Source organism: Saimiri boliviensis, chromosome 2 (genome assembly GCF_048565385.1).
Source record: "Saimiri boliviensis isolate mSaiBol1 chromosome 2, mSaiBol1.pri, whole genome shotgun sequence".
Classification (NCBI taxonomy): Eukaryota; Metazoa; Chordata; class Mammalia; order Primates; family Cebidae; genus Saimiri; species Saimiri boliviensis.
In genome coordinates, this window is record NC_133450.1 from 188,589,947 (window position 1) to 188,612,796 (window position 22,850).

General features: G+C 45.6%; 1 protein-coding gene across 5 annotated transcripts in view; it reads right to left on the reverse strand.

The window, feature by feature from the left end:
• RNF38 (ring finger protein 38) overlaps positions 1-22,850 on the reverse strand; it is a 154,685-nt gene that overhangs the window by 131,188 nt on the left and 647 nt on the right. The window lies entirely within an intron of this gene.

Sequence of the window (22,850 nt, forward strand, 5' to 3'; positions counted from 1 at the left end):
AAAAAAAAAAAAAAAAAGCAACTAATTTGATTACTAACACACACACACACACACACACACACACACACACACAAACAGTAATAGGGAAATTGCATCTTTTCCAACCATTCAGAATTATGAAAAAAATTAAGATGTCTACTTAAAATTTTTGAGAATTATTTTCAGAGTATATATTCAAACCCTTTGACTATCAAAGAATTAAGGGGAGTGAGTATGCAGCAAGAGAAAACAGCCCAGTGCAAGGGGGCCGCAGCTCTGAGCTACAGGGCCTGAGAGAACAACCTAGCCCTCTGTGGGCCTGTTTCCTCAATATGACGATAAGGAGGTCAGATTATGACTCTGCTGCTCTCTGCTTCAAGAGTCACTAACTGAGTGGGTCAGGTCATTTGGGATGTAACACTTCTACCAAGAATAACATCATTAGCAGCAATAATAAAACCCACTACAGCTTTTCAACGACTAATGTGTACTTCCATACATCAACTCTATATGTAAATGTCTGCCCTTCTCACACAGGATAATTTGTGCACACACACAAAAATGTTACCACCTCTGGAATTATAGTGGGGAAAGGAGTAAGAATGGAGGATCCATCATTCAGGGTCCCAAAAGTAAAGAGATGGGAAATACAAATTAGAAATAATCTGTAAAAGAAATAATTACAAAGTTGGGGAGTAAGAGCCTACAGAAACCATGGTGATGGAACAGAAATCAGGACTAGTAAAGGCAAAACAAGGTTGAGGACCAGTGGCTCACACCTGCAATCCCAGAACTTTGGGACGTCAAGGCAGGAAGACAGCTTAGGAGTTTGAGATCAGTCAGGGAAACACAGCAAGATTCCATCTCTACAAAAAATGTTTAGAAACTAGCCAACTGTGGTGGTGCACGCTACACCAGCTACTCAGGAGGCTGAGGTGGGAAGACTGCTTGGACCCAAAAGTTCAAGGCTACAGTAAGCCCTGATGGCACCACTGTACTCCAGCCTGCTGGAGAGAGCAAGACTCTTGTCTCAAAAAAAAAAGTTGGGGAGGGCAGAACGATATTGCTTCCAGAGAAGATAAGAGACAGAGATTACCAGAACCTGGGTATATAATACATGCTACCCTGAGAGGTGAAGGGATAAATATTCTGACCTCCTTCTCCTCTGGCCCTTCAATTCAGAGGGCCTGAGAGTTCTTAACCTGGGGCAAAGAGGCAGGTAGAAAAGAATAGAAGATAGATCTGGAGAGGTAAAGAAAAGATATCCAACCCAGATTTCTTTTAACTTTTTATAAAATTAAATACATGAGCCTGGCATGGTGGCTCAATGCCTGTGATCCCAGCACTTTGGGAGGCCGAGGCGGGTGGATCACTTGAGGTTAGGAGTTTGAGACCAGCCTGGCCAACGTGGCAAAACCCTGTATCTATTAAAAATACAAAAATTGGGGCCGGGCGTGGTGGCTCGAGCCTGTAATACCAGCACTTTGGGAGGCCGAGGCGGGTGGATCACGAGGTCAAGAGATCGAGACCATCCTGGTCAACATGGTGAAACCCTGTCTCTACCAAAAATACAAAAAATTAGCTGGGCATGGCGGCACATGCCTGTAATCCCAGCTACTCAGGAGGCTGAGGCAGGAGAATTGCCTGAACCTAGGAGGCGGAGGTTGCAGTGAGCCAAGATCGCGCCAGCGCACTCCAGCCTGGGTAACAAGAGCGAAACTCCGTCTCAAAAAAAAAAAAAATACAAAAATTAGCCAGGCGTGGTGAGTGCCTGTAATCCCAGCTACTCAGGAGGCTGAGGCACGAGAATTGCTTGAACCTGGGAGGCGGAGATTGCAATGAGCTGAGATCAAGACACGGAACTTCAGCCTGGGCAGTAAGAGCAAAACTCTTGTCTCCAAAAACAAACAAACAAAAATTAAATACACAAGGTAAACCTATAATCTCTTCATTAAAAGTAAAACCTTACATAGAAACCTGAAGTCTCACCCTCCATAATCCTGAATCCTTCTCTCCAGAAGTAATCATCTTTGTTAACATCAGTTTGGTGGGGTTTACTGTTGGTCCTTTCTATACAGACAAAGAGACATATCACAATAAAATATAGAGAAGTGTTTTATGGAGTACTACTCATTTAACATGAATGGTATTACTCTACTGCTTTCTTCAATCTTTTTTCCCCCAATATTTTCAGTTCGGTAAGAAAACAATATTCAGGCCTGTTGCAGTAGCTCACACCTATAATCCCAGCACTTTGGGAGGCCAACGCAGGTAGATCACCTTAGGTTAGGAGTTCCAGACCAGCCTGACCAACATGGTGAAACCCAGTCTCTACTAAATACAAAAAATTATCTGGGTATGGTGGCGTATGCCTGTAATCCCAGCTACTTGGGAGGCTGAGGCAGGAGAATTGCTTGAACTCGGGAGGCAGAGGTTGCAGTGAGCTGAGACTGCACCATTGCACTCCAGCCTTGCAAAAAGAGCAAAACTCCATCTCCAAAAAAAAAAAAAAAAAAAAGGAAAAAAATAATGTTCAAAGCCTGATGCAGTGGCTCACATCTGTAATCTCAGCACTTTGGGAGACAGAGGTAGGTGGATCATTTGAGCTCAGGAGTTCAAGACCAGCCTGACCAACATGGCAAAAACCAGTCTGTAATAAAAAATAAAAACAATTAGTCAGTGTAGTGGCACCTGCCTGTAGTCCCAGCTACCTGGGGGCCTGCAGAGGAAGGGTCACCGGAGTCTGGGCAGAGGCTGTAGTGAGCAGTGAGCCAGGATCATGCCACTGCACTCTAGCCTGAGTGACAGAGTGAGAACTGTCTCAAAAAAAAAAAAAAAAAAGAAAGAAAGAAAGAAAAAGGAAATAATGCTCAAGAGGCTGGGTGCAGAGACTAATGCTGGTAATCCCAGCACTTTCGGAGGCTGAGGCGGACAGATCATGAGGTCAGGCAATCAAGACCATCCTGGCTAACATGGTGAAACCCCGTCTCTACTTAAAATACAAAAAATTTGCCAAGTGTGGCAGGCACACGCCTGTAATCCCAGCTACTTGGGAGGCTGAGGCAGGAAAATCGCTTGAATCTGAGAGGCGGAGGTTTCAGCGAACCAAGGTTGCGCCACCGCACTCCAGCCTGGGCGACAGAGAAAGACTCCTTCTCAATAATAATAATAATGCTCAAGAAGCCAAGATGTGATGGATGAACTTGATTCTCCTCTGTTTCTACTCTACCTCAGTGGCTCTCAAAACACACCCTGTCCTTCAGCTGCATTAGCATCACCTAGGAACCTGTTTAAAATGCAACTTGCCGGGCACGGTGGCTCAAGCCTGTAATCCCAGCACTTTGGGAGGCCGAGGCGGGTGGATCACAAGGTCGAGAGTTCGAGACCATCCTGGTCGAAATGGTGAAACCCCATCTCTACTAAAAATACAAAAAATCAGCTGGGCATGGTGACGTGTGCCTGTAATCCCAGCTACTCAGGAGGCTGAGGCAGGAGAATTGCCTAAACCCAGGAGGCGGAGGTTGCGGTGAGCCGAGATCGCGCCATTGCACTCCAGCCTGGGTAACAAGAGCGAAACTCCGTCTCAAAAAAAAAAAAAAAAATGCAAATTGCAGGTCCCATCCAGTAAGGTGAATCAAAAGCACTGGTGGGGGTGTCCAGCTTTTACAGTCTAAGAACCACTACTCTGCCTCCAGGTACTCAAAACTTCCTTCACCATCACCTGAGGCCTTGCAGAAATCGGCATTTTAACAAGATCCCCCGGTCTACATCAGGGCCACAAACCATAACCCCTAATCCGTAATGCTTCACACCCATTCACACAGTGTCTGAGTGGTTTCTGGGAATGGGAGGTAGGGGAGGCCCGCTGAAAGAGCAGTGGTTTTTAATCTCTTTGAATATGAATCTGTGGGGAAAAAAACAGCACTGCATGCCCTAGACAAGAATGTTATGTGTGTGTGTGACAGAGAGCACACAACTACCATTAAACTGCCTTGGAAATTTATTCTGCTTAAGTGTCAGTGTTATATCATAAGCTATAAGTTCTTTTTCTTTTACAATTTTAGCCCTAGGTACAGTAAAATTACCAAGACTGGCTAACCTTTGTTTGTATCACTAATATTGTAATAGGAATACATCACCTTAAAACAAACCAAGGGGACATACCTTACCTTCTCTGTTCAAACAAGGACACCTTTACCAACATCTACCCCCAGTTTCCATGTAGCGGCCCCCACTTCTATACAGCAAGAGGGAGGGAAAAATATTTCCAGTATTTCACCTTTAACTTCCTGCTGCCTCCCTCAAAGGATCATAGATTTTATTTCAAAATCTGAACCCTAAGGCCCCTAACTCCATCTCTCCCTTTGCTTCTCTCTCATTTTCCTCCACTGAGGCTTCTCTGGTCTGTTGTACTGCAAACTGTCGGCTCTTTCAGCATATCTACAGCTGAACTACATGCACATTTATGCCTAAGAATCCTACAGCCTCACTGCTCAATCCAGCTTGACTCCGCCTAACACAACAATGAGCTTTTTTAAGGCACTTCCAGTTTCACTTCTAGCTCCTACCAGACTTCTGCCCCGCCCCAATGCAACACAGCCCCCTCAGGCTTCCCAGACCCAGGAAGTAACAAGGTCAATTCTGTGAGGCACATATCCAATTTGACTTGCCTCTCCCTTCTTAAAGCAATCTTGGAATTAAAATTTCTAAAGCCCCCTTTCAATTTAGTAACTTTTCTTCCATAGAAACAAGAGGTTTTAATCAAGCCTTAAAAATAAATTCGAGACTTGTGTTTTTGATTACATAGCATTGGGAAAAATAATATAACTATTCTACCAAAATTCAAAGGAAACATGTTTATATCTAAAATGTCCTATAAAAAGATCCTGGTATGCTAAACTAGTTTGAGTTCGACTCCCACCCCAACCTTTTTTAAATTTCTCCAACACAGTTCCAGAATAACTTGTCAAAATCACTTCTAAGGCGGTAATCCCAGCTACCCCAGAGACTGAAGTGATCGCTTGAGTCCAGGAGTTCCAGGCCAGCCTGGGCAAAACAGTGACTCTCATCTCAAAATAACAAAACAAAACTCACTCTGTCAATTCAGACTTTTTTTTTTTTTTTTGAGACGGAGTTTCGCTCTCGTTACCCAGGCTGGAGTGCAATGGCGCGATCTCGGCTCACCGCAACCTCCGCCTCCTGGGTTCAGGCAATTCTCCTGCCTCAGCCTCCTGAGTAGCTGGAACTACAGGAACGTGCCACCATGCCCAGCTATTTTTTTGTATTTTTAGTAGAGACGGGGTTTCACCATGTTGACCAGGATGGTCTCGATCTCTTGACCTCATGATCTGCCCGCCTCGGCCTCCCAAAGTGCTAGGATTACAGGCTTGAGCCACCGAGCCCAGCCTACCATTTTTTTTTTTAATTTTGTTCTACCAAAAGTTAGACTCAAAAGATGTACAGTTTAGATCAAAAGATCTAAACATTCCAGAGTCAACTTGTGACTTCAGTTTTTATCTCAACACAGAATTCATAAAAGTTGCACATAAATTTACCTCTTTTTAGAAACAGAGTCTTGCTATGTTGCCCGGGATAGTCTCAAACATCTGGCCTCAAGTCATCCTCCCACCTCAGCCTCCCAGTAACTGTGATTACAGGTGAGCCACCCTATCCAAATTACAAATTCACTTTTAAAAATCAAATGTTGGCCGGGCGCGGTGGCTCAAGCCTGTAATCCCAGCACTTTGGGAGACCGAGGCAGGTGGATCACGAGGTCGAGAGATCAAGACCATCCTGGTCAACATGGTGAAACCCCGTCTCTACTAAAAATACAAAAAAATTAGCTGGGCATGGTGGCATGTGCCTGTAATCCCAGCTACTCAGGAGGCTGAGGCAGGAGAACTGCCTGAGCCCAGGAGGCGGAGATTGCGGTGAGCCGAGATCGTGCCATTGCACTCCAGCCTGGGTAACAAGAGCGAAACTCCGTCTCAAAAAAAAAAAACGTCTTAAGAGTCACCAAACGTATTAAACTCCAGATATAGTCTAAACCTAAGGTTATTTTTAAAACTCAAAACAACGAGTGTGTAGAAACTCCTCAATTATCTGGATTAATCAGTTTTTATCCTGCCTGTATAGAAACAATATCTTGCTCCTATAAATTAATTCCACAGTTTAGTAACTTTGAAAGGCAGAGAATTCATTTTTCCTTCCTAGGTATCCTTAAGCCAAGCTTGTCTAACCCGCGGCCCACGACAGCTTTGAATGCAGCCCAACACAAATTCATAAACTTTCTTCAAGTGTGTTTTATGTGTGGCCCAAGACAATTCTCCTTTCAATGTGGCCCACAGAAGACAAAAGTTTGGACACCCCTGGCCAGCAGTTAGCAGCACTTAAATCAAAAACAGGCCTTATTCCAAGTCTGTAAGTATATCTGGTTTTGGCCTTAGAAGCCCATTTTGCCACAGATCATTTTCTAAATGGGGGTTCGTAGGATGGCCCACCAATGCTTATTAAACTCACAATATAATAGACGAGACAGTGAGCTACCAAGCACAGCCAAGAAGTTTTTTTTCATCTGCTTAAGTGCCCAAACAAGCACTTGGTGAAGATCTAATGTTGAGAATCACCAAGCATGGGACCTTTTCTAAGAAGCAATTTAAATATGCCAGATTTTTTAAAGAGAATCCAGGGCCAGGTACAGTGGCTCACACTTGTAATCCCAGCACTTTGGGAGGCAGAGGCAAGTGGATCACCTGAGCTCAGGAATTCAAGACCAGCCTAGCAACATGGTGAAACCCCGTCTTTACTAAAAATACAAAAAATTAGCCAGGTGTGGTGACATGCACCTGTAATCCCGGCTCTTTGAGAGGCTGAAGCAGGAGAATCACTTGAACCCAAGAGGTAGAGGTTGCAGTGAGCCGAGATTGCACCACTGCACTCCAGCTTGGGCAACAAGAGAGAAGTATCATAAGAAAAAGAAAGAAGAAAAGAAAAGGGGAAAGGGGAGGGGGTGTAGGAAGAGGGGAGGGAAGGGGAAGGGAGAGGGGAGGGAAGGGGAAGGGAGAGGGGAGGGGAGGGGAGGGGAGAGAGGGGAGGGGAGGGGAGGGAGGGGGGAGGAGAGGAGGAGGAGGGGGCGGAGGGAGGGGAAGGGGAAGGGGAAGGGGGAGGGGTGTAGGGAGAGGGGAGGGGAGGGGAAGGAAGAGGGGAGGGGAGGGGAAGGGAGGGGGGAGGAGAGGGGGAGGAGAGGAAGAGGAGGGGGGCGGAGGGAGGGGAAGGGGAGAGGAGGGGAGGGGAAGGGAGGGGGGAGGAGAGGGGAGGGGGGAAGGGGGAGGGGAGGGGAGGAGGCCGGGCGTGGTGGCTCACACCTGTAATCCCAGCACTTTCGGAGGCCGAGGTGGGCAGATCACCAAGTCAGGAGATCAAGACCATCCTGGCTAACATGGTGAAACCCCGACCCTACAAAAAAAAAAAAAAGAATAAAAGTGTACCACTCCGATGCAGGTGCTCCTACTCCTGATATAACAAAGTAATGAATGACTTAAAAACTCAACTTTTAAAAATCTAACATCAGCTGGGCGCAGTGGTTCCTGCCTGTAATCACAGCACTTTGGGTGGCCAAGGTGGGTGGATCACCTGAGGTCAGGAGTTTGAGACTGGTCTGACCAACATGGTGAAGCCCCATCTCTACTAAATACAAAAAATTAGTCAGACATGGTAGCACAGTCATCTCAGCTACTTGGGAGGCTGAAGCAGGAGAATTGCTTGAACCCAGGAAGCGGAGGTTGCAGTGAGGCTGCACTGCACTCCAGCCTGGTCAACAAGAGTAAAACTCCGTCTCAAAAAATAAAATAAAAACCCCTAGAGGCCGGGCGCCGTGGCTCAAGCCTGTAATCCCAGCACTTTGGGAGGCTGAGGCGGGTGGATCACGAGGTCAAAAGATCGAGACCATCCTGGTCAACATGGTGAAACCCTGTCTCTACTAAAAACACAAAAAATTAGCTGGGCATGGTGGTGCGTGCTTGTAATCCCAGCTACTCAGGAGGCTGAGGGAGGAGAATTGCCTGAACCCAGGAGGCGGAGGTTGCGGTGAGCCGAGATCGCGCCATTGCACTCCAGCCTGGGTAACAAGAGTGAAACTCTGTCTCAAAAAAAAAAAAAAAAAAAAAAAACCCTAGAAAAGTAATTCAAAACTTTAAAAAAAAAAAGATATTTATGAGGAGAGACTAGGGCAAAACGAAAGACTGCAAATTAACTTCACTGGCTAGAAACAGTGATCAACTTTGCTTGTATTCAGTCTTTTGTTATCAAAACCAATTGCTGTGTTTTTCGGAGGCTATCTGTAATGTAAGATGCAGTAAAGCATGATGGCTGAAAATACAGATCCTGGAACTAGACTACCTGGGTTCATATCCCAGGTAACACTCTTAACAGCCGTTTCATCTCCAGTGGGTTGTTTAACCTCTATGTGCTCCAATTTCTTCATCTGTAGAATAAGTATGATATGAGTCCCTTAGAGGACTGCAGTGAGGATTAAATGAATTAATCCACATAAAATACTTGGAATAGAGCTTCAAATAATAAAGCACACAATAATTGACCACTATTACCTAGATATTAAAAAATAAGTAGGATTTAGAAAAGTAACCAAAAGGAAGAGAGGCATTATAGGCTGAAGCAACAATCAAAGAAACAGAGGTAGAAAAGTCATACACAGGTGGGCAAAAAGGTATTGTTATATTTCCCGGAAGAATAATATTCATGAGGAAGAACAGTAAAGACTGAAATAATGAGGACCCAAGAATGCTGGCCCTCAATGTCAGACCAAAAACTATGGCTTTTACTTAGAAGGCAGCCACTTAAATATCTGATCTGATTAAATATTTCTTTGCCATGGTTAATTATCAAGGTTATCAAATCATTATCATTAGGCCGAGTGCAGTGTCTCACACCTGCAATCCCAGCACTTTGGGAGGCCAAGGCGGTTAGATCACCTAAGGTAGGAAGTTTGATACCAGCCTGGCCAACGTGTAAAACCCCGTCTCTACTAAAAATACAAAAAATTAGCCAGGCATGGTTGCATGCACTTGTAGTCCCAGCTAGCTACTCAGGAGGCTGAGGCAGGAGAATTGCTCAAACCTGGGAGGTGGAGGTTGCAGCGAGCTGAGAGCCCACCACTTCACTCCAGCCTGGACAACATAGTGAGACTCTGTCTCAAAAACAAACAAACAAAAAAAACCATTAATGTTAATGCAATTGTGATTTTTTGCAAACCCAAAAATGAATTTGTTCTGCTAACATTGTCATAATCTATCATTGAACTGCTGCATATCTGAATTATCTCTGAAATCCTCACTGTGCCTAGTACATAGTAAGCATTCAACAAATGTTTACCAAATCACTATTATTATTGTTTTGTGTGTGTGTAAGACAGTTTCCCTCTATCACCCAGGCTGGAGTGCAGTGGTGTGATCTTGGCTCACTGCAACCTCCACCTCCTGGGTTCAAGTGATTCTCCTGCCTCGGCCTCCTGAGTAGCTGGGAGTACAGGTACCTGCCACCACGCCTGGCTAATTTTTTGAATTTTTAGTGAAGATGGTTTCACCATGTTGACCAGGCTGGTCTCAAACTCCTGACCTCAGATGATCTGCCTGCCTTGGCTTCCCAATGTGCTGGGATTACAGGTATAAGCTACCATGACCAGCCCCAAATCACTATTTTTTCACTATTTTTTAGTGGCCAACAGAAAGCAGTGAAATAGAGACAGACGTTAATCCCCAAAAGAAATATAAATTATAAATGAGGGAAATAAAGTAACCTAGATAATAGTTTACAATTAAGCTAAAATAAAAGTCACTGCTGATCGACATACTTAACTAAAACAGGGTTTTTAAAAAATCAACCTTATTCTTCATTAAAGGCAGATAAACTAAATCCTTGTGTGTTTTTTTGGTTTGAGAGCTGCCCAGGCTGGACTGCAGTAGTGCAATCTTGGCTCACAGCAACCACCATCTCCCAGGTTCAAGTGATTCTCCCCTTTCCAGAGTAGCTGGGATTATAGGCACCCACTATCAGGTCCCGCTAATTTTTGTATATTAGTAGAGATGGGTTTGGCCATGTTGACCAGGCTGGTCTTTTAACTCCTGACCTCAGGCAATCCACCGGCCTTGGCCTCCCAAAGTGCTAGGATTACAGGCATGAACCACTGAAACCAGTCAATCCTTGTGTATTTCTGGATTATAGGCGTGAGCCACATCCTTGTGTATTTTTATTTTTTTATTTATTTATTTTTTTTGAGACGGAGTTTCGCCCTTGTTACCCAGGCTGGAGTGCAATGGCGCGATCTCGGCTCACCGCAACCTCCGCCTCCTGGGTTCAGGCAATTCTCCTGCCTCAGCCTCCTGAGTAGCTGGGATTACAGGCACGCGCCACCATGCCCAGCTAATTTTTTGCACCTTTAGTAGAGACGGGGTTTCACCAAGTTGACCAGGATGGTCTCGATCTCTTGACCTCGCAATCCACCCGCCTCGGCCTCCCAAAGTGCTGGGATTACAGGCTTGAGCCACCGCGCCCAGCCGTGTATTTTTAAATCTCATAAAATTTGGCCAGGCACGGTGGCTCAAGCCTGTAATCCCAGCACTTTGGGAGGCCGAGGCGGGTGGATCACGAGGTCAAGAGATCGAGACCATCCTGGTCAACATGGTGAAACCCTGTCTCTAATAAAAATACTAAAAATTAGCTAGGCATGGTGGCGCGTGCCTGTAATCCCAGCTACTCAGGAGGCTGAGGCAGGAGAACTGCCTGAACCCAGGAGGCGGAGGGTGCGGTGAGCCAAGATCGCGCCATTGCCTGGGTAACAAGAGTGAAACTCCGTCTCAAAAAAAAAAATCTCATAAAATGTAGCTGTCAAATTGGTACAGTTTTTTCAAAGGATTATTTGGGCAATATACTTTTAATGAACTACCCAGTAGTCTTTTTTCTTTTTTCTTTTGGAGACAGAGTTTGGCTCTTGTTGTTCGGGCTGGAGTGCAATGACAAGGTCTTGGCTCATTGCAACCTCTGCCTCCCAGGTTCAAGCGATTCTACTGCCTCAGCCTCCCAAATGGCTGGGATTACAGGCGCCCGCCACCTTGCCCAGATAATTGTTTTTGTATTTTTAATAGAGATGGCATTTCATCATGTTGGCCAGGCTGGTCTTGAACTCCTGACCCCAGGTAATCCACCCACCCTGGCCTTCTGAAGTGCTGGAATTACAGGCATGAGCCACTGAGCCTGGTCCCAGCAGTCTTAAGTGGAGATAAACTTAAGGTCAGTTTCCTAACCCAAGACAAAATTATGCTAGGCAGTAAGAATAAAGGTCTAACTCCTGACTTGACTCCAAGTCATTAGAGGAAAGGACAGCTTACTGTAGCCATAGGTTTCCATGGAGTACACACTTTATCTACCTGTACACCATAGACGTCAATGCTAATTACAGCAACAAAAAGGGCCACCTCATCCTGAGTATGGACTCCTGAAATTTACTGTCCTAAAGTCTAAAGATCACCTTGCAATAAATTGTTTGGGGCATTTCTTACACAATACAAAAACAAAACAGGTTGGGCATGGTCGCTGATGCCTATTATAATCCCAGCACTTTGGGAGGCCACAGTGGGAGGATCACTTGAGCCCAGGAGTTCAAGACCAGCCTAGGCGACACAGTGAAACCCTCATCTCACAAAAAAGCTTAAAAGGTTAGGGTGGTTGACACCCATGGTCCCAGCTACTAAGGAGGCTAAGGTGGAAAAACTGCTTGAGCCTGGGAGATAGAACTGCCGTGAGCTATGATTACCACTGCCACTGCACTCCTAAGGGCAACAAAGCAAGACCTTGTCTCAAAAAACAAACAGAAAACAGCAATTTGAGATACCAGTAACAAGTATATGGTAAGGCCAGCACAGTGTCTCACGCCTGTAATCCCAGCACTTTAGGAAGCCTAGGCGGACAGATCACTTGAAGTCAGAAGTTCAAGACCAGCCTGGCCAATATGGTGAAATCCCACCACTACTAAAAATATTTAAAAATTAGCCAGATGCCGGGCACGGTGACTCAAACCTGTAATCCCAGCACTTTGGGAGGCCGAGGCGGGTGGATCACGAGGTCAAGAGATCGAGACCATCCCGGTCAACATGGTGAAACCCCGTCTCTACTAAAAATACAAAAAAAGTAGCTGGGCATGGTGGTGCGTGCCTGTAATCCCAGCTACTCAGGAGGCTGAGACAGGAGAATTGCCTGAACCCAGGAGGCGGAGGTTGCGGTGAGCCGAGATCGCGCCATTGCACTCCAGCCTGGGTAAAAAGACCGAAACTCCGTCTCAAAAAAAAAGAAAAAAAAAATTAGCCAGGTATGGTATCTTGTGCCTGCAGTTCCAGCTACTCAGGAGGCTGAGACAGGAGAATCGCTTGAACCCAGGAGGCAGAGGTTGCAGTAAGCTGAGATAGTGTCACTGCACTCTAGCCTGGGCGACAGAGCAAGACTTCATCTCAAAGGGGGGAAAAAAAGGATACAGTAACAATTAACATATTAAGAAAAAGTATTCACTAAAAGATTGCCAACAAGACCTAGAAGTACATGATGACATAGAATGGCCGATATAAGAGTTTCTTAAGCACATCGGCTGGGCGAGGTGGCTCACATCTGTAATCCCAGCACTCTGGGAGGCCAACGCGGGTGGATTACCTGAGGTCTGGAGTTCAAGACAAGCCTGGCCAAAAGGACCAAACTCTGTCTCTACTAAAAATACAAAAATTAGGCTGGGCACAGTAGCTCACGCTTATAATCTCAGCACTTTGGGAAGTCAAGGCAGGCAGATCACAAGGTCAGGAGTTCGAGGCCAGTCTGTCCAATATGGGTAAACCCTGTTTCTACTAAAAAATACAAAAATTAGCTGGGTGTGGTGGTGCACACCTATAGTCCCAGCTACTCAGGAGGGAGAGGCAGGAGAATCTCTTGAACCCGGAAGGCAGAGGTTGCAGTGAGCTGAGATCACAACACTGCACTCCAGCCTGGGCAACAGAGTGAGACTCCACCTCAAAAAACAAAAAAAAACCACGCAAAAATTACAGGGCGCACCTGTAATCCCAGCTACAAAAATTACAGGGTGGTGGTGGGCACCTGTAATCCCAGCTACTCAGGAGGCTGAGACAGGAAAATGGCTTGAACCCAGGAAGGGGAGATTGCAGTGAGACAAGGTATTGCCACTGCACTCCAGCCCAGGTGATAAAGCAAGATTCCAACTCAACAAAAAAATAGAGAAAGTTTATTAAGCACACATCCCCAAATAAACTGTTTTCTGGTGGCAACGGGGGGAACCAGCTTCCCAAAAATGTCAGTGAGTGCTTAATTAAAAAAAAAAAAATCGGTGGGCACATCCCTGGGAGAGTAAGAAAGTTACATATTTGGCTTTCGTGAGCAATCAATCATTCTGGTAACACAAACATAAAGCAAAGTAGACCCAGAATTCTACATATCTTCCTCTAAAGTACTTTTCAGTTACAATTTCAAACTTAAAAAAAAAAGCTCCAAGCTCAGTCTTGTCCTTTTTTAAAGCTGAAAGTATTACAATTTAAAACTCTGAAATGTAGTCACTTAAACAGTTGCTGTCACTATTAACAACAACATTCCATTATCCACTTTCGGTACTGTCTCCAGATGATTTTTAATCCCTGCCTGACTTGTCCCTACCAACAAGTACTTGGATACCATCTTTACCCTGCCTGCTCCCACTACTTGGTTGCGCCTAGGGAATTATAATTGCAGTGATCTCGCCTTTAGAATATCCTCAGAGCACAAAGGTTCTTTGTATGATGGTAGAGGGAGGCTGCTCTCCAGGCTCCACAGAAAAGGGTGGGAGGTGGCAACAGAGGAGGAGCAACTGGAGCCACTGTGGTAGCCCTCGGTTCTAGTTCAATATCGTTTGTGGGGTTTTACTTGTAGTAACCAGCCACGGTTCTGTTCAGCTTCTGCACCTTCTCCCATGTGGGGGGTGGAGAGAAGAGCAGGGCCTATCCTGGCAGACCGGCACAATCACCAAGCCCAGAAGACCAGGGAGCAGACACAAGCAAGAAATTTGGGAGAAAAGCATGCAATAACTATCTTGAATTGCACCCCTCTATGCTGTTCTTGAGACCTCAAGTGAGGAAGTTTAGACAACGAAAGCTATCACCCCAATTAATCAGTGGTTAGTATTGGCATTACTGGCACTCAACAGATGCTCAAATATGTATTGAGGTGGCAATAAATATCTACATAAAAAAACAAATCTATTAAAAAAATGTTTTGGGGCCGGGCGCGGTGGCTCACGCCTGTAATCCCAGCACTTTGGGAGGCCGAGGCGGGTGGATCATGAGGTCAAAAGATCGAGACCATCCTGGTCAACATGGTGAAACCCTGTCTCTACTAAAAATACTAAAAATTAGCTGGGCATGGTGGCACGTGCCTGTAATCCCAGCTACTCAGGAGGCTGAGGCAGGAGAACTGCCTGAACCCAGGAGGCGGAGGTTGCGGTGAGCCGAGATCGTGCCATTGCACTCCAGCCTGGGTAACAAGAGCGAAACTCCATCTCAAAAAAAAAAAAAAAAAAAAAGTTTTGGCCAGGCGTGGAGGCTCACGCCTGTAATCCAAGCACTTTGGAGGCCAAGGCAGGTGGATCAACTGAGGTCGGGAGTTCAAGACTAGACTGACCAACATGGTGAAACCCCATATTAAAAAAAAGAAAAAAGCCAGGCACGGTGGCTCAAGCCCAGGCGTCCCGAAACTAGGGCCCGCGGGCCGCATGCGGCCCCCTGAGGCCATTTATCCGGCCCCCTGCCACACTTCAGGAAGGGGCAACTCTTACATTGGTGGTCAGTGAGAGGAGCACAGTACGTGGCGGCCCTCTAACGGTCTGAGGGACAGTGAACTGGCCCCCTGTGTAAAAAGTTAGGGGACGCCTGCTCAAGCCTGTAATCCCAGCACTTTGGGAGGCCGTGGCGGGTGGATCACAAGGTCAAGAGATCAAGACCATCCTGGTCAACATGGTGAAACCCCGTCTCTACTAAAATACAAAAAATTAGCTGGGCATGGTGGCACGTGCCTGTAATCCCAGCTACTCAGGAGGCTGAGGCAGGAGAATTGCCTGAACCCAGGAGACAGAGGTTGTGGTGAGCCGAGAACTCGTCATTGCACTCCAGCCTGGGTAACAAAGAGCAAAACTCCATCTCAAAAAAGATAAAAAGGCCGGGCGCGGTGGCTCAAGCCTGTAGTCCCAGCACTTTGGGAGGCCGAGGCGGGTGGATCACAAGGTCGAGAGATGGAGACCAACCTGGTCAACATGGTGAAACCCCGTCTCTACTAAAAATACAAAAAATTAGCTGGGCATGGTGGCACGTGCCTGTAATCCCAGCTCCTTAGGAGGCTGAGGCAGGAGAATTGCCTGAACCCAGGAGGCGGAGGTTGCGGTGAGCCGAGATCGCGCCATTGCACTCCAGCCTGGGTAACAAGAGCGAAACTCCTTCTCAAAAAAAAAAAAAAAAAAAAAAAAAAAAAGATAAAAAGAAAAAGAAAAAAGGGCCGGGCGCGGTGGCTCAATCCTGTAATCCCAGCACTTTGGGAGGCCGAGGCTGGTGGATCACGAGGTCAAGAGATCGAGACCATCCTGGTCAACATGGTGAAACCCCGTCTCTACTAAAAATACAAAAAAGTAGCTGGGCATGGTGGCGTGTGCCTGTAATCCCAGCTACTCAGGAGGCTGAGGCAGGAGAATTGCCTGAACCCAGGAGGCGGAGATTGCGGTGAGCCGAGATCGCGCCATTGCACTCCAGCCTGGGTAACAAGAGCGAAACTCCATCTCAAAAAAAAAAAAAAAAAAGAAAAAGAAAAAGAAAAAAGAAAAAAAAATGTTTTAACAAGATAGCACAATGAAAAATACTTTTTATGGCCGGGCGCAGTGGCTCAAGCCTGTAATCCCAGCACTTTGGGAGGCCGAGGCGGGTGGATCACGAGGTCGAGAGATCGAGACCATCCTGGTCAACATGGCGAAACCCCGTCTCTACTAAAAATACAAAAAATTAGCTGGGCATGGTGGCACGTGCCTGTAATCCCAGCTACTCAGGAGGCTGAGGCAGGAGAATTGCCTGAACCCAGGAGGCAGAGGTTGCGGTGAGCCAAGATCGCGCCATTGCACTCCAGCCTGGGTAACAAGAGCGAAACTCCGTCTCAAAAAAAAAAAAAGAAAAATACTTTTTATTAATTATGAATCCCTTCTGGGCAGAGTGGCTCATTCCTGTAGTAATACTAGCACTTTGGGAGATCAAGGCAGGAGATTACTTGAGCTCAGGAGTTCAAGGCCTGCCTGGGAAACACAGCAAGACCCTGTCTCTTTAATTATGAGTCTCAACTCTTCTCTATTTGTAAATGTAATTATTAAATGAATACTTGTTTTACTTTTGGCCTACTCTACTTCAATTTAGTCTGAGAAACTGCTTACTTTTTAGTTCTGACAATAAAACAGATTTCAATAGAAGGTCAGCATGCAGCATCTGCAGCCACTAAAATCCAAGGTGCAGAAGCAGAATGGAAGAATGGACAGACAACTTTTCAACTCCAAGAATGTCCCAAATTGTCCTACTACGTAACTGCTTGCTATTATTTTTTTCCATGTATATAGTTCGTTTTCTTTTTTTTTTTTTTTTTTTTTTGAGACAGGGTCTCACTCTATTGCCCAGGCTGGAGGGCAATGGCATCATCTTGGCTAACTGCAATCTCCACTTCCCAGGCTCAAGCAATTCTTGTGCCTCAGCCTCCCAAGTAGCTGGAATTACAGGCATGTGCCACACACCCAGCTAATTTTTGTATTTTTAGTAGAGACAGGGTTTCACCATGTTGCCCAGGCTGGTCTCAAACTCTTTAGTTTAAGAGATCCACCGCCTTGACCTCCCAAAGTGCTGGGATTACAGGCGTGAGCCACCTCACTGAGCCCCTTCCATGTACATAGTTGTTCCTCTTACTACTACTACCCTAAATTTTTCAACAAAGTCAAAGGATCACAGTTTATACACCAAAACTCACAATCTCTCACTCCCTTATTTCTATACATTATTTAACCACAAAAGCAGAAAACACAGTGATAGCTTTCTACAATATGACTTAACTATTGATAAACCCTAATATACTCCCATCATTCAACTTTTTTTTTTTTTTTTAAGGTGGGGTTTCACCATGATAGCCAGGCTGGTCTTGAACTCCTGACCTCAGTTGATCCACCCACCTCGGCCTCCCAAAGTGCTAGGATTACAGGTGTGGGCCACAGTGCCAGGCCTCAACTCTTAACACCTGTCCAACATCACTACAGTTAACGGCTCTAAGCAGTCCCAAGAACAGCGCTAATATCCATTTAAGTAGAACAGAAAAAAAAACTGAATCCACTCTGGGTAAGGCCTGCAGGTAAGAATTGTTTATTCTCCTCTGTGAGCTTAAGACCACTTTTGTTAAACATCTTTAGTTTTTTAATACACAATTTCTTTTAATAAATTCCTCTAAGACAGCAGCAAAAGCAAACTGAAACTTCCTATCTATCACCCTCAATCGTGTTTAAAAATAATAATAAAAAAGACAACAGAAACCACTTTAAAGGTACCTTTCCCTTGAACCCCCAAACAGCATTCATCCATGACAACTGTTCTGAAAAATACTCCGCCATTATCAGCAAAAGCAGTAGGAAGTTCAGTCTTGTCCTTGGTTTGCACTCCCCCTCCTCTCTCCAAGAAAAAAACAAAACAGCAGGAAGCATAAACAACCACTTAATGGAAAATACAAACAGGTAAATATTTTCAAAATTGGCTAAAAAGCCTCAGGTCTTCAGAAATTCAGGAATGCTAGTGTAGGGGGAAACAGGAGAGAAAAATAACTGCATTTACCCCTCTAAGTGAGCACTGTAAGAAAACAAGAGCAAATGTGGCACATAGCTACTATACTTTCTCTCCTTCATTTACCAGATACTTTCGTCTTTTTTTTTTTTTTTTTTTTTTTTGGAGACAGAGTGTCAATCTGTCCCCCAGGCTGTAGTGCAGTGGCACGATCTCAGCTCACTGTAACCTCTATCTCCTGGGTTCAAGCAATTCTCCTGCCTCAGCCTCCCAAGTAGCTGGAATTACAGGTGCGAGCCACCATGCCCTGCTCATTTTTCTATTATTAGCAGAGATGGGGTTGCACCATGTTGGCCAGGCTGGTCTTTAACTCTTGACCTCAAGTAATCCAACAGCCTCAGCCTCCCAAAGTGCTGGAATTATAGGCATGAGCCACTGCCCCCAGCCAACAATGGTTATTTTCTAAATAGCTTATTCTGTACGTTATTTCTCCAGCCTCATAATGAAGTTTACCATTTTAAGCTGTGCTCTTTGGTTCAGCTGAGCATGGTGATGAAAAGCCCTTTTCCACGAAGAGTTCACGTGGAGCCCCTAGGGCCAGCACCAACCTAGACCTCATGGTAGAGCCCACAATGTGTATGGATGAAACTGTTAAGTTACAGCCGGGCTAACAGGTGCAAAGCTGCAAAGCAGTGCTAGATCATACAGCACCTTTCTGTGGATTAGAAAAGGTACCCCTTCTCTGAGGGCACACACCTCCAACATGAGGTACTCATCTTGGAACACAGAATAGATTCCTACCCTCACTTGCCACCTGAAACAGGTATCCCTGTGCTGGGTGCAATCTCTACGGTCCTACACAGCAGCACTGTTAAAAAGTGTACCTGGGCAATGCTGCACCTCCAAAGTGGGTCTCCAGAAAGAGGAACCTTAACAAACAGGCACTTCACAAAGTTCACTCTCAGAAAGCCTCAGATTTGTTAATATAAATTCATTCATAAACACATCAGGACTACAGGAAAAAAGGTCTAGCAGAGAAGGAAAACCAGCAAATTTAGGAGAAAGGACACTCTTCCATCTTGATGGATCATCAGTTGTCTCCTAAAGACCTTAATATTTAACTATAGGTTCAGACAGCTGAACCTCAAATGTTGGTCATAAGCTAAAACAATCACTAGTATCTACAGAAGGATGGACCACCTTTCTCTTAAGACAAATCAGGCTGGGCATGGTGGCTCACATCTATAATCTTAGCACTCAGGGAGGCTGAGGTGGGCGGATCATCTGACATCAGGATTTCGAGACCAGCCTGACCAACATGGTAAAACCCCGTCTTTACTAAAAATAGAAAATTAGCCGGGCATTATGGTACATGCCTGTAATCCCAGCTACTCAAGAGACTGAGGCAGGAGAATCACTTGAACCCAGGAGGCAGAGGTTGCAGTGAGCTGAGATCTACCATTGTACTACGGCCTAGGCAACAAGAGTGAAACTCCATCTCAAAAACAAAAAAGACATGATCACATGTTTACGTTTGGGAGTTTTACTTTCTCCAAATTTTTCTTCTCTGCTAGACCCTTTTTGCCCTTATCCTAACTTTAAAACCACATATAGGCTGGGTGCAGTGGCTCATGCCTGTAATCCCAGCACTTTGGGAGGCTTAGGCAGGTGGATCATGAGGTCAGGAGTTCAAGACCAGCCTGGCCAAGATGGTGAAACCCTGTCTCTAATAAAAAAAGAAAGAAAGAAAGATAGAAAAACCCACATACAGTTGACGCATGTACTTACAATCTGTAAAACCTGATAAATAACCCTGGTAGGTGGTGGGCCCCTTAGCTAATTCCATGAAAATCATAGGAATGGACAACCTAGATTAAGAGTGGTATGGCATCCAACCCTATATGCTCCACAAAAGAGGTAAAGTATCACATGGGTCAAAACTCCATCCCAGGGCTAACGCCCTTTTCGGCCTTAGCCCACCTGCACCCAGATGAATAAACAGCTGTGTTGCTTACCAAAAAAAAAAAAAAAATTCCATCCCAGTCATCCAGGAGTGGGAACAGAGGGGCAGCCTAAGGAAGAGCTGAGGCCTAGGCTGGGGCAAAGCTAAGATAGTGGTTCTCACCCTTCAGTGGGCATAAGAATCTACTGGGGAGCTTTCTCAGAATCAGATGTCTAGATCCATCCCTACCTTAATAAATCAGAATGTCCTGGAGCACATCTATTTTGACAAAGCTCAAACTGCTGACGCAGGTCCACTAGAAAGTTTAGAAATAATGAGAAATCTTCCACACCTACCAGCAGTTCCAATATAAAAGTCACCCATTGCAAAACTAGGTTTAGCAGGTCAGAAAGGGGTGAGAGAGGATCACCAGCCTGCATATCTTTTTTTTTTTTTTTTTTGAGACGGAGTTTCGCTCTTGTTACCCAGGCTGGAGTGCAATGGCGCGATCTCGGCTCACCGCAACCTCCGCCTCCTGGGTTCAGGCAATTCTCCTGCCTCAGCCTCCTGAGTAGCTGGGATTACAGGCACGAGCCACCATGCCCAGCTAATTTTTTGTGTTTTCAGTCGAGACGGGGTTTCACCATGTTGACCAGGATGGTCTCGATCTCTTGACCTCGTGATCCACCAGCCTCAGCCTCCCAAAGTACTGGGATTACAGGCTTGAGCCACCGCGCCCGGCTCGGCCTGCATATCTTAAAGGCTGTGCTGAGCTGGAGCCTGTAGGAGAGGTCCATTGTTATGTGACAAGAACTGTGTTCTATAAACAAAATTTTTTGTATGAGAAATACTTCAAACATCTGAAAAATATTTAGAATATACTAAATATCTCTGCATCCTACACCCAACATTACCAAATCTTAATTTACAATTACCTGACTGAGATTTTTTTTAAGTAATAGAACATGAACGGTATAATGCTCTTTGTGTACCCTTGTCTAATCCCATTCCTCATCTTCTCATCCCAAAGACAATCACTACTCTTAATATTCATATTTTTATATTATCACCACATACAGGCATAGCCACAAACAATATTATTTTGCATGTTTTCAGATTTTACACAAGTGGAAAGATCCTGTAAGAATTCTTCCGACTTGCTTCCCAACTCCATATTATGTTTTTGAGATTCACCTATTTTAATGCATGTGGCTACAGTTTATTTCTCATAGTGCTGTAATATTCAATTGTGTGGGTCTGTCTAAAAATGCATGTATTTTCCTGTTGGTGGACATTTAAGATGGAATGAGCATTGTTGTATTTTTTTTCCATACTTACTTTCTTGGACAAGTGTGTAAGGATTTCTTAGGGTATATACCCAGAAATGGGCATTTTCGGTAAATGAATATGTATGCCCATCTTCACAGTAAACACTAAATACCACTACTCTACGGTGGTTGGATCCATTTACATTTCCACTACAGTGCATAAAAGTTGATTTCTCCATAACCTTAATAATACTCGATTTATCACAGCATTATATTTTTGCCAACCTGATCGGTATGAAATGGCATCTCACTGTTTCAATTTGCATTTTCCTGATTGTAAGTCTCTCAAAGTACATTTTCTTGCTTTTAAGCATTATTTGCCAAATATTTGTTTCTTAAGAGTTTTTTAGAAAAATCTAACCCATCTTGTCTGAATTGGGGCAGTCTTTCCCAAAGCACCCTGCCAACAGCCACCACAGCTGGAAAGCTAAGGTGCAGAAGGGCAGCACGAAAACAGCTGACTTAAACAAGGAATCATCTTGGACAAAGGGCCTTAATTAATGCATTTGCTAATTAGTCTTTCCCTTCCCTCTTTTGTCAAGCCTTACTTCCAAGACAATACTGCAGGCACTGGGGGCCTGCATCCTTAGAATAGGAGCGAAAATGAGGGGGAGGGGGTGCTCAAGCTAGAACGTTTCTATAAAAGTATAGCTGTCCTTATTCAAAGAAAAGAAGCGACTGCAGGCTGATACATACTCAACCTTGTAAGCTACCATCCACCTCCAACAGACTCCTTTCAAACTCTTCACGTTTGGCACCTTCTTTGAAACATCCCAATCTTTTTCTCTAGACTAGTCACCGTCCCCCGCCCTTCAGCAACCCTTTCATCTCCCTTCCCCCACAATGACTGAATACCCTGTCCTTTTTCCCCATTCCATTTTCTAGCTCCACGGGACCCTCTTCCCTGCCTGTAACACGTTGCTCGCTCTCTCCCTCGCCCCTAGAACTGCCAAGTCCTTTCCCCTTGCCTTTCCAAGAGACATCCACAGTCAAAACAACCCACCTCATCATCCACCCCAAATAAAAACGGAAATCCCATGGATGACATGCCAGGCAGGCGGGTGACTCGGTCCCAATCCTCCCAGCTTCCTTCCCCCTTCACGCCTGGGATAGCTGTTCTTTCTCTGGGAGTTCTCCAAGTGTGGCAGGTCCAAACCACCTGGAAAAAACTCACATGGCCTTCTGTGCCGTAAATGTCTTTACCAGGGCCATGTATGCATTTGTGTATTCGGCATGAACGAAATTCGGGCCATTTACTGAAAAGAGACACCTTACAGGCGCCTCCACCAAAGCGGGCAGGCCTCCCTCCCAGTAATTCCAGCTGAATTGGTTTAGTCCGTGCAGTGGTGGGGAAGGTGGCCTGGCAGAGACCAAACGGTCCCCACGATAAGAAGTTTCCGAAGCTCTGCCCTACTCACTCAAGAAAGCCGTCCTCCCGAGAGCACACCCCGCACATAAGTCTCTCCCGCTGCGGCTCCCCAGGGCACCACCAAGCTCCCAAGCCGGCCCCCCGCTCTTCCGTCCCACCCCACAAGAGACCATTACTCCCAAGCTAGCCCAAAAAGGGCTGAGTGGGTGTGCCAGGGTCCAAGGCCTGACCCCCTGTCCTCAGATCAATCTCCCTGGGCTCCCGGGGGCCGGGGAATCGGCCTCCTCCCAGCCCCCTCTGCTCGGGGGCCGCGCCGGCCCAGGGTGGCCCTGGGTCCCAGCCAGGCTATGACT